At 42.3% G+C, this 10,033-nt stretch overlaps 1 protein-coding gene across 2 annotated transcripts in view; it reads left to right on the top strand.

The window, feature by feature from the left end:
* Window positions 1-4,853: 4,853 nt before the first annotated feature.
* The window catches only part of CCDC186 (coiled-coil domain containing 186), a 36,391-nt gene continuing 31,211 nt past the window's right edge, over window positions 4,854-10,033 (top strand). For both annotated transcript variants that reach the window (XM_082053964.1, XM_082053965.1), the window contains exon 1: window positions 4,854-4,950. The gene's annotated coding sequence lies outside the window, so the exon portion shown is untranslated. The remainder of the gene's footprint in view (window positions 4,951-10,033) is intronic.

Raw genomic sequence — 10,033 nt, 5'->3', positions numbered from 1 at the left:
ATTTCAGGAAATCCATCTGCCAAATTGCCCAGTGTTTCACATCAGAGGAGGGAGACAGGGAAATTATGATCATACAACCTCCATCACCTCCCTGCACCTTGTTCCCCAGTCTGCAAGATTAGCCCAATAATCCTTGTGTTTAAGAAGCACTGCTCTCAGTGAAGCATTAAGAAATGCTTCTCTATTATTCAGACCTCTCTCGAAAAAAAAGAATTAGACTATCTTTGTAACTTAAAATAACCACATTTCTAGTACATCTGGCTGGCCAGCCATTTTGATCCCCAAGGCCTGCTGAATCAGAACAATGCTGCCAGTTTGAACAGGCTTTTGAAATGACACTAATTAACACTATAGACCGTGCTGGAAATATATTGACACGATGCAATGAAAAGGAAAATCAAGTATCCCATTGGAGACAGAACTTTATCAGCATGTGAACTGGCATGAAGTTTTTTTGCCATTAGAAGTGGCAGAGAATGACTGAGCCAGGGCAAATGTTGTTTTCATTGTTTTTGCATTTTAGATATCAGTCACTGGGGACTTTCAGTGCCTCAGGATACTGTAACAAGAAAGGGCAGGAAATGACAGCAGTAAAATTAATTCTAAAAAGACAAAATAACAGGTCTGGCTGCAGCAGTGGAAAAAGATAAATACGAAGGAGTGTCAAAAGCAGCTGGGGAGAGTGCTGTTAGCATGGAGGCACATCAGGAACAATATCACAGGACCTGCAGGAGGTTGATGTGGCTTGCCTGCAATTTTCAGTAAGAGCTTTGGGCTTGCCTACATGTAGGTTCTGTAATAACTGTACCAGTGTGTCATTAGCTCTAATTTGTAGGATCTAAGTGCCTAGGAAACAGCTGGGACACTGCTGTGCCACATGCTGAACAAAGGACAGTCCAACAACATACAATGAAAATAGGTTTTTTCCAGGTATAACTTACTTGGAGTGCTTGTATAATCACAATCACATGTAGGATTTAACTATACTGTGCATAGATCAGACAAGGCAGTGGTGGTAAGGCCTCAGCACAGGACTGCAGCTTCAGCAGTGCTGCTGTCCCCATGGAGGGATGATGGGGCTCTTGGGCCTTTGTGGATGGTGCTCCCTGAAGACCCTGGCAAACCATGCTCGCATAGAATAAATTAGTTAGACAATGAAAGCAATTCCTAATGAAGAAAATAATAACTCTTTATGTAATCTTGCCATGATGCAAAATGCAGGAATCCAATCAGCCTGCAGTAATTGCATTATAACAGACCAGCTTTCTGACGAATGCAGAGCCAGCCTGGACCCTGCTCCCAGCTCCTCCTCGGCAATGCCACCCAAGACCCTCCAGCGCCAGCGGTGCCAGAGGAGTGTGGGGTGTTCAGCACATCTTCTGTTTCAGCCCGCTTGTTTTCCTTCAAAACTTCTTTAGTTGAAGGAGAAAGCACAGGATTGTAAGCCCATTCAGTGGGCAAAGTTTTAAAAATACTATGTATAATTAACAAATGTCACCTGGAAAGTGAGCAATTACATGAACACTTTTGTTTTTCTTAGATAATAAAGCATGAGCCAAGAGCAGAACGACAACTTTTTGAAAATATGGGCCAAATTCTGCTTCTGCCTCTGCAATGCAGAGCTTTTGTCTGCAGCAGAAGTCTGTTGTGTAGGACTGTCTGTACTTCAGATGATAAGTTCTCTCACTCAGAATTTGCCTTCCTCTGCATTTGTACATGCCAGGTGAGAGCTGTCTGGCTAAGAGTTACAGTAATTCAGTCATTCTTATTATGAATGCAGACAGTTTGGTGAAGGGGCTCTCTTATGTCCTGTCGTTATCATTCCCTAAGTATCTGTGTCTGCCTCCTGGGGATAAGATGCTGTTCAGATGAAAATTTGGCCTAAGCACAGGTATTATAAGAGTCAGATCTGCCTGGGCATCTGTGCTGGGACTAGAGCCATGGGGAATCCAGCTGAGTATGAAAAAATCCTTTTCGTCTGCCTTTAAGGAACAACTCTGCTAACCAGGCTGAATTTTCTTAACTGGATTTCAGTCCTGCTGAAAAAAAATATCTAGAATGACAGGTGAGAAAATCAGCTGAAATTCTGCCAGGTCTGGTGGGACACACTACGCCACACACGATTAACGTACAGCAAAGCAGAAGCATAAATCTTAGGAGGATGGGGGCCAGAATACACTTGTGCCCCTGCAGTTGCCTTTAAATAACTGGAAGAGAAGACCAAATAAAAAGCATTTGGGCACTGAAGTGACTGTGCTACAGGGCAGCCAGGCTGGGGGACTTTACCTCTCAGCTGCAGAACATGAGCAGCAAAGAAGCATTTCTGAAGGCAAAGTTTAGTCTTGGGCTGCACGGCAATTAGCAAGTTGGTGTTGCATGGCACGCTGCTTTCTAAAAATGGACATTTTTTGCTTATCTTTATTCCACATCTGATTTTCATGTATTTTTAGCAATATGAACTGTGCAGCATAATATGAGCAAAGCAAGGACTAGATTTTTGCCTTCAAAATATTATTTGGAGGTTAAAGCTGAGGCCACAAGTTCTTTCTGGAACCTACTTTAGTTTATGCTGTCACATACATAATGTTTTTATAGACATATGCCTTCACCTGACTCCTTCACTGCTTTAGATATTATGATATCGTTTAATTATCTGGAGCACTATATCTTTCCCAAATTAATGAACATGCAAAGATAGTTATTATAGCTCTGAATGGTTTGCAGATTGATGTTCTCTAAGATCCCAGTGTTGTTTTTAAGGATCTGTAAAGAAGATTCAAGGGAACATTTTCTAGGACCCCAAAATTTGCATTTGTAGTTCTGAAATTCCAAATACCCGGAAAGAATAAGTAGAAAAATAACTTGGTCTGAAATAATGCTCCCAATTAATGTTTGTAAGTAAAATTATGCAGCACATTCTACTTTCAGTGTCATCCAAGGTATGAACTGAAGAAATCGTAGCTGGGTTTTATAGGTATAAAGCATATAGGTATGTGTATGATTTTATATAAATGAGCCAAAATAAAGGAGCAATCTGATCTAACATCCAAGTTAGCCCTGTGAGTGGGGGATTAGACTAGATAAGCTCCTGAGGTCCCTTGAAACCCAAATAATTCTTAATTTTAATTTGCTTTTCTATTTTTGTGTTCAAGAAATTCCTGCAGGAAAGATGCCAGTACTTAAATTTAGCTGATCCGCTATAGTCAATGCAACTGTTTTCACTTAACAGCTTGTCTGCTACGGTGTTTTTTCCAATGTATTCTTTATTAAATAAAATATAATGGCATTTATGTAGTGCTCTGGATTCCAAAAAGCTTTGTGTTCCACAGAAAAGTTGCTGCTCCCAGCGCTGAAACATGTGCCCAGTGAATTTTTCAGATTTTTAAAATCCTGTTGTGAAAAATGCAGTTGTGATTCTTGCCAAGATGTTTAATATTTACAGGTATAACCAAATGAGGCACGGACTCTGAACTTGGAAAAGGGAAAGGTGGTTAAGTTCTATGTAAAAAGTTATGAAACTTGTTTAGGAAGTTATATTGATAGAGCAAACTAACATTTTAAGGGTTAAGCAACTATATAATAAGGGCCTACTAGCAAGCTAACATTTTAAACCACATAATTAATATCTAGTTTAGAGCTGTATGTAAATAATTGTGCTAAAAAAAGCAGGACTTCATTAAATGCCGAGATAAGTTTTACAGCACCAGCTGCAACCTTGAGGAGACAAGATAGCCAAGATTTACAGCAAAAAGGGGGCGCCAGTCTGGTTTCAGTCGGTTTGGTAGCTTGGGTTCCAGCCAGTTCCTCCTAATGAGCCAAAGGTAAAAAGTCCACTGTGACGAAGCTGAAGGAGCCTTCATCCAAAGACCCCTAAAGACCCTTCCTCAAATTCACCAAGTGACATTGCGCAGGCGCAACAGGGGAGGGTCAAGGAGGGGAATATGTAAATGGTTATCTGAGACTCATTTTAATAAAAAGCGGGAAAGGTCATGAATATGTATAGACGTTTCTGGGGTCATTATGAATATGTAATACCATACTGTATTTAAGCACACTTCTTATTGTTAAAAGTGTGCGTGTTGGGCGGAGTGAATCCCCCGCGCACCCAGCGCTGTTTTGCTTATGCTCTAATGAACACGTTTTTACGGAATACAAGGAATTGGATTAAATGTTGTTTATCCATAGCAAAAGCGTAAGTTATTTATTTCACTGTCAGAATAAGGAATGAAGTGTTAACTGAAGCTGGACTCTTTATTAGTATCACTGGATTTACAGGGCATGTGGGCACAGAGGTTTTTGACGTTGTGTAGGTTTTGGTTCTGGAAAACTGGATGCTCTTTTCTTAGGGAAGAAGAGATGCTACTAATCATCACGTGTGCACCGATCTTGCCAAAAGAGGAGGTATCTGTGACCTCCCCCAAAAGAGTTGGAGTGAAGAAGGCCTGCGATATGGCAGTTTCTCGGGGCTGCGGTCATGGTTATCACCATGAAATGCCTCACAGGAAATCCCTTGCCCAGAAAGGTTGTAATGTGTGCTTGAATAAGAAGAGGAAAAAAAAAATTCAGATCCTGATTGAAATAATATTTATACACATGTTCTAAATTATCTAATGTGTGAAATTCATTAGCTTCAGTTCCTGGAGCTGTGGGCACCTCCAGCTGTCTCGTTTGGTTGCCTTCAACCCACCCGCGCACTCCTGGTAGGTGTGTGTGGCCGTTCGCCCCGTCGGCCGTTCGGAGCCGCACCACGGGCGCCGCCGGCGCCCCAGCCCGCCTGGGGGCGACTGTCCCCGGCCTCGCCCACTGCGGGCCGGCCCCGCCGCCGCTCCGCCCCGCGCTCCGGGCCCGGAGAACCGCCCGCCGCCGCCATCTTTGTTGATGTGTCAGCTCGCCGGGGCGGCCGCGGGGGTTCTGCCGCCATGGGGGAGCTGCCGCCTTCCTAGCGAGCAGGTGGGGGGCTGCCTTGGGGGGGCCGGTGCGGGGTGTTCGCTGCCGGCGCCCCGCAGGCGCTGCCGGGCTCCCCGAGGGGGCGGCGCGGGGGCATCCGCGGGGTCGGGGCGATGTGATGCGATGCGGTGCGGGGCAGCTCGGCGCTCCCCGGCGGGCTCGGGAGGGGCTGCGGTGCCAATGAGCCGCCTCCCGTGGCGGGCCGGAGTCAGCGGGCGGTGAACCCCGCGGGACGTGTCCGCGTCGGGCTGTCGGGGGCCGCGGGGGCGGAGACAGGGAGGCTTCCCCGCGCGTCCGGCGGCTTCCCCGGGGGTCTGTCTGGGCCGCCGCGGGGGATCCGCGGGTGCAGGTGGGGACACTCGGCTGACAGCGGTCGCGCCGGATCCGTGGGTGAGGCTCAGGTTCCGCGGGGAGGAGAGGGACCGAGTGACCCGAGGTCCGGGGGGTAAAGTCCTGCCTTAGCAGCACCTTCGGAGTCAGGAGCTCCGGGGCCGTGTCTCTGGCTCCTGTGCTGGTTCCTAGTCTCTTTGTTTCTTGACAGCTTTCTTCTCCACGTTGTTAATTAGGTTTCCGTGTTTGGTTGGCTGTGTTCTGGTTTCGCTACGTGGTTAAATAATTCGATAACAAAACCCATCTGCTGTTACACCGGTGTGAAGGTTATTTTCCAGAGCCGGCTGCAGCGTTGCGGTAGGGTACGTGTCCTTGTTTTTGCAGATGGTATTTGCGAAAGCGGCTTGTCCTTCTAGGTTAGAAAGCAGGAGGCTTTACTGCAACTTTAGCAAGGTGATTATGATGTAGGCTTGCTGATTTTTGGCTCTTGTCCTGGAAAACGGTCTGCACAGGTGAGTCTGGTGCAGTGTACTTCCAGTGAGACTCTGTGCGGACCAGGAGAAGACCTTGCGGAATTTAAATCTGCATGTAAGGTTAGAAATAACAGTAGCCTGGCTTTATTGTTGGTTTTCTTTATCTTCTTGTAAAACTGCTTTTCAGAAGTTAACGTATTGCAAGCAGAATATACTGAAAAGCCATCTGACCAGTGTCCCAGTATGTTTTGTTGTATAAGGAAATTGTTGCAGCAGCATGAGCCACAGCTGCATTTTTATATTGATGAGGAAATGTAATTGCTCTAATTACTGTCTGCTATGAATGATTATGTTGCCATTGACTTTATGGGAGATGTTTAAGCTCTAAAAGTATGAGAAGCTGAAATTCTGAATATGTTTCGAGAGACTGTAAATTTGAAATGTCATCAATTTTGTGAAAAACAGTAAACTTGTTCTGTATTGCCGTTCAGTCATCTTTTTCAGAAATTCTTCAATCACCATTTCTTGGCTTAAAACCAATATTTTCAGTTGTTTTAAAAGACTTGACTTGGAGTTGTTGACAGATATTTGTTAGTATTGTGAGGTTCATTATTTCAAAGTATTGAGAAAAGGACTGAAGAACCAAATCTAGAGAAAGATTTCTTTGGTATTAATTAGCAAGCATGTTGCTTATCACTACCCAAGGCTAATATTGAATTTCCTGAAGCTGGCTTTTTAAAGAACTATGGAAAAAAGCAAGTGCTTTTTAGGATTTAATAGTTTTATTATGCAGGACAAATATGTTAAATTAGTAACCTACAACTGCTGTTAACATGTGGGCTCCAGTACTTGACAATATCCTTTACGTAGTTCTGGGCTGGCTTGTTCTGAACTTATTTTCCTGTTGCCAAAAACAATACTGGGAAGCCTTACTGGTAACTCTTCAAGTCATAGCCCTGATGCCTTAAATTGAGGGGAAAAAGAAATCTCATCAGAAACAGTGTCAGAAGAGACGAGTAAATAATGGAATACTGGTTGTTTGGTGTGGTTTTTTTTTAATATAATAATATTGTATATAATACTACCTCTTATATTAATTAGCAAAAGTCAATTTCCTATAGAACTTACAGTTGACTCATTCAGATCCTTAAAGGATTGAAACTTTTTGCTTGCTTGTTTCCAGGATACTGGAGAAACTTCATAGGAAGGTCAGTTTTGAAAACAGCAGAGTGTTACCATCATCATGAGTGGTGTTTTTCAGTATGCAGTGGTCAGGCAGACAGTGATGCTGCAGTTGGAATTTTACAACGGTGTTGCACGTTCTGGAAACAACATTTGAAAGCATCAATTTATGGCAAACATGCTGGCATCTTCAATGCCAAATATGCCAAGGCCCATATCTTACCAATACCATTATGTTACAATTTTGTAAGAAGTTCTCCCAGTGCTCTAACTTTTACAGTGTGAACAAGAGTTATGACTCAGTTGTAGGTGGAAAAGACCCGTCATAGGTCTTGCCTGCTTTGTCCAGGTTGTGAACTTGGTCATAAACTTGGTATCTCTCCCTCCCTTTAAACCTTCTCTGCACGGGTGCTGTTACCAGTGTCGGAATGTGAATGCAGACAGTGTCGTGGCAGTGGTACTGGCCTTGTCATGAGCAGAGTTGAAGGCATGATGCTAAAATCCTGAAAGGTTGTGGTAGCTGTGTAGCTGGTATTGCATCTGTTGGTTAAGGAGAGTCTGGTTTTCTTTGCTTAGAAGAATAAGAGTTGTTCTGTGCTGAAGAAAATCTGCTAACATAAGATCATGAGTCTGTGCATAAACCCTGAAGTATTCAAGTTTCATTTGAAGTTCACAGTAAAAGGATGCTGTTCCTTGAATATTGTTTTCCCCATGAGCTTCCAACCTTGGGACTAGTAAGACAGAAAATAACACTCTCAAGGTGTACCCTATGACTTGTGTTGTGATGGGATCAAATCCAGTCCCACTTGTTAAACCTTAACTGGTGAAGTTTACTTTGGAGTTGTGCTGTACTTGGCTCCATATGTGGAGTTAATATGACCATAATGTTAACCACTTGCATGAGATGGTAGGAAAACTAGTGATGTCTTGAAGGGATTCATACCATATTGCTCAACTGTCTGACTTGTGACATGAACAAAGAGAAGCAAAGATAAAGTTTGAGTAAACCGTGTCTTCTAAAATACTTGACTCATGTTAAAAGAACTGATGGAAATGCTGAGCTTTGCACCATGGCACTGTATGCAATCTGTGTTTATATCATCAGATTGAAAAAGAGAAAAATAATTGAGATAAGTATTAAACTGCTAAAAGCAAGGAAATCCTGAGAGTACCCAGTGTGCCTGTGCACCCTTCCACTCCCCTTCAGGCATGTGCATCAAAGCAGGTCTTTGTGTGAGCTGAATCAGGGCGCTGGGTCAAGTTATGCCTGGGCTGGAGGACTCAGTGTTCCAGCTTCACCACGCATGCTGTGAGTCACAGTTGGCCTGTCTTGGGTTTTACAACAAACAACACAACTGTAAGCAAAAAACAAAACAATCCCAAAACAAACCAAAACAAAACCCCACAAAGTGATTTTAGAGTGTAATCGTATGTACAGCACGTAAGTTGTCCTACAGTTTCATGTCTTACCTGAGTGTCGTAAGTTGGAAATTAAATCTAAATTGAAATGGAGTAGCAGTTGTGTGATTCTAATAGTTGTCTGGTTGTTAATAGTTACTTTAATGCCTTCGTCTTAGGATAATGTGTTCAAGGATAATAGAAAGTACTTATTATTCTATTGTGATTCATCTACAATTATGTTTCTAATAGGATATTTTGTAGCATGATATTTAAAGGAGAGGAATAGTCCTTTGTGGAACAAACGGTTCAGACAAATAAATTATGGCATTCCTAATAAAGGCTATGGCATTTGTGAAGCTTTTTTGTGTGTAACTTCTTTAAGTCTTCCTTTGCTTGCTGGTTACTTCATATGTCTTGCCTTGTTGAGAAAACTCTCAAAATCATTATCATTCTCTTTGGTATTCTTCGGCCAATAAATCCCAATTAACTCTTTGAAATAAAATCTATCTTTAGTGTTACACTGGATTCTATTGCATCTCATATTAGCACTTGAATTCACAATTGAAGACTGGCTAAATCACTTGTACTCTGATTTTTTTGTTGCCCAGGAACCTGCAAGAGGAAAGTGGGTCTGTAACTGGGCTGTTGCAATGGTGCTTATGTGCAGTGTTTGCTTTTGTTGGGTCTTCTGATGAACATCAGAGCTTCATCAAGTAAAGCCTTTTAACTGCTGAAACTTCAGTCATATATCACTTCATGTCACAGATGAGTGAGTTGAAATGTAAGGCAATATAAAAAATATCTCTTTACCGGAGCCTTTAGTCTATAATGCAATGATTGGTGAAAGAGCTAGCAAGTTATTGAAGTATAAATGATAAATGTGGTCTTGTTAAAGTTATGTGTTTGTCTTTGTTTCGTGAGCTTTAGTAGGTGCCTACATGAAGAGAGGTGCTTGTGAGTTGGGATTCTGCTTGAGTGTAATGAACCACTTGTAAAAATCAAGCTGTGGATTGGGATTTAATATTACATGTGCTTAACGTGAGCAAATCCGAGGTAGAGTTGTTTAAATGGTGAAGTACATATTAATTATGCATTTGTATGTATGCTATAGTGTCATATTACTTCTTTTTAAAATTAAAATTGCTGCTGAATCACAATTTCCAAGGGATGAATGTGAACCTGTTGTCTCAGGATAGATTTAGGACATTGCTGATCTTTCTCCATTTTTTAAATAATGTCAGAAAAAAGGCATATTTTGAAACTCAGTATTACTGAATTAAAAGTCAACCCTCAGTTGTTTGGAAAGTAAATGTTAGTTTCCTTCCTAACAAAAAGGGATGAAGTTCCAGCAAGTTGTGTGTTTGCTGGAGAAGGGGAGTTTGTAGCGCTCAGTGCATTTCAGGTCAAGACACAGAACAGTGTCAGACCTGTCATGGAAGTTCCATTTGTAGTTGAGTCCAGGAGAACCATGAATGTCGGTAGATATGTCTGGGTGTGTTGTTGAGAACTTCAATTGATAGTTGGGGGGCTGGAGTAATGGCAAAGTGTACTACAACATGTAAGCGTAAGCGTGAATCTTCAAAGTGTGAGCGTGAATCTTCAAAATAGCTGTAAAATGCATGCGATTTCCTCTTGGAAATTCACATGACTGCATTTTAATTTATTGTTGGGTCATTCCAAAAAAACAATCAAAGTTTTCT

Source organism: Streptopelia decaocto, assembly GCF_964273445.1.
Source record: "Streptopelia decaocto genome assembly, chromosome: 5".
Classification (NCBI taxonomy): domain Eukaryota; kingdom Metazoa; phylum Chordata; class Aves; order Columbiformes; family Columbidae; genus Streptopelia; species Streptopelia decaocto.
This window is presented reverse-complemented; position numbering and strand designations above follow the sequence as displayed.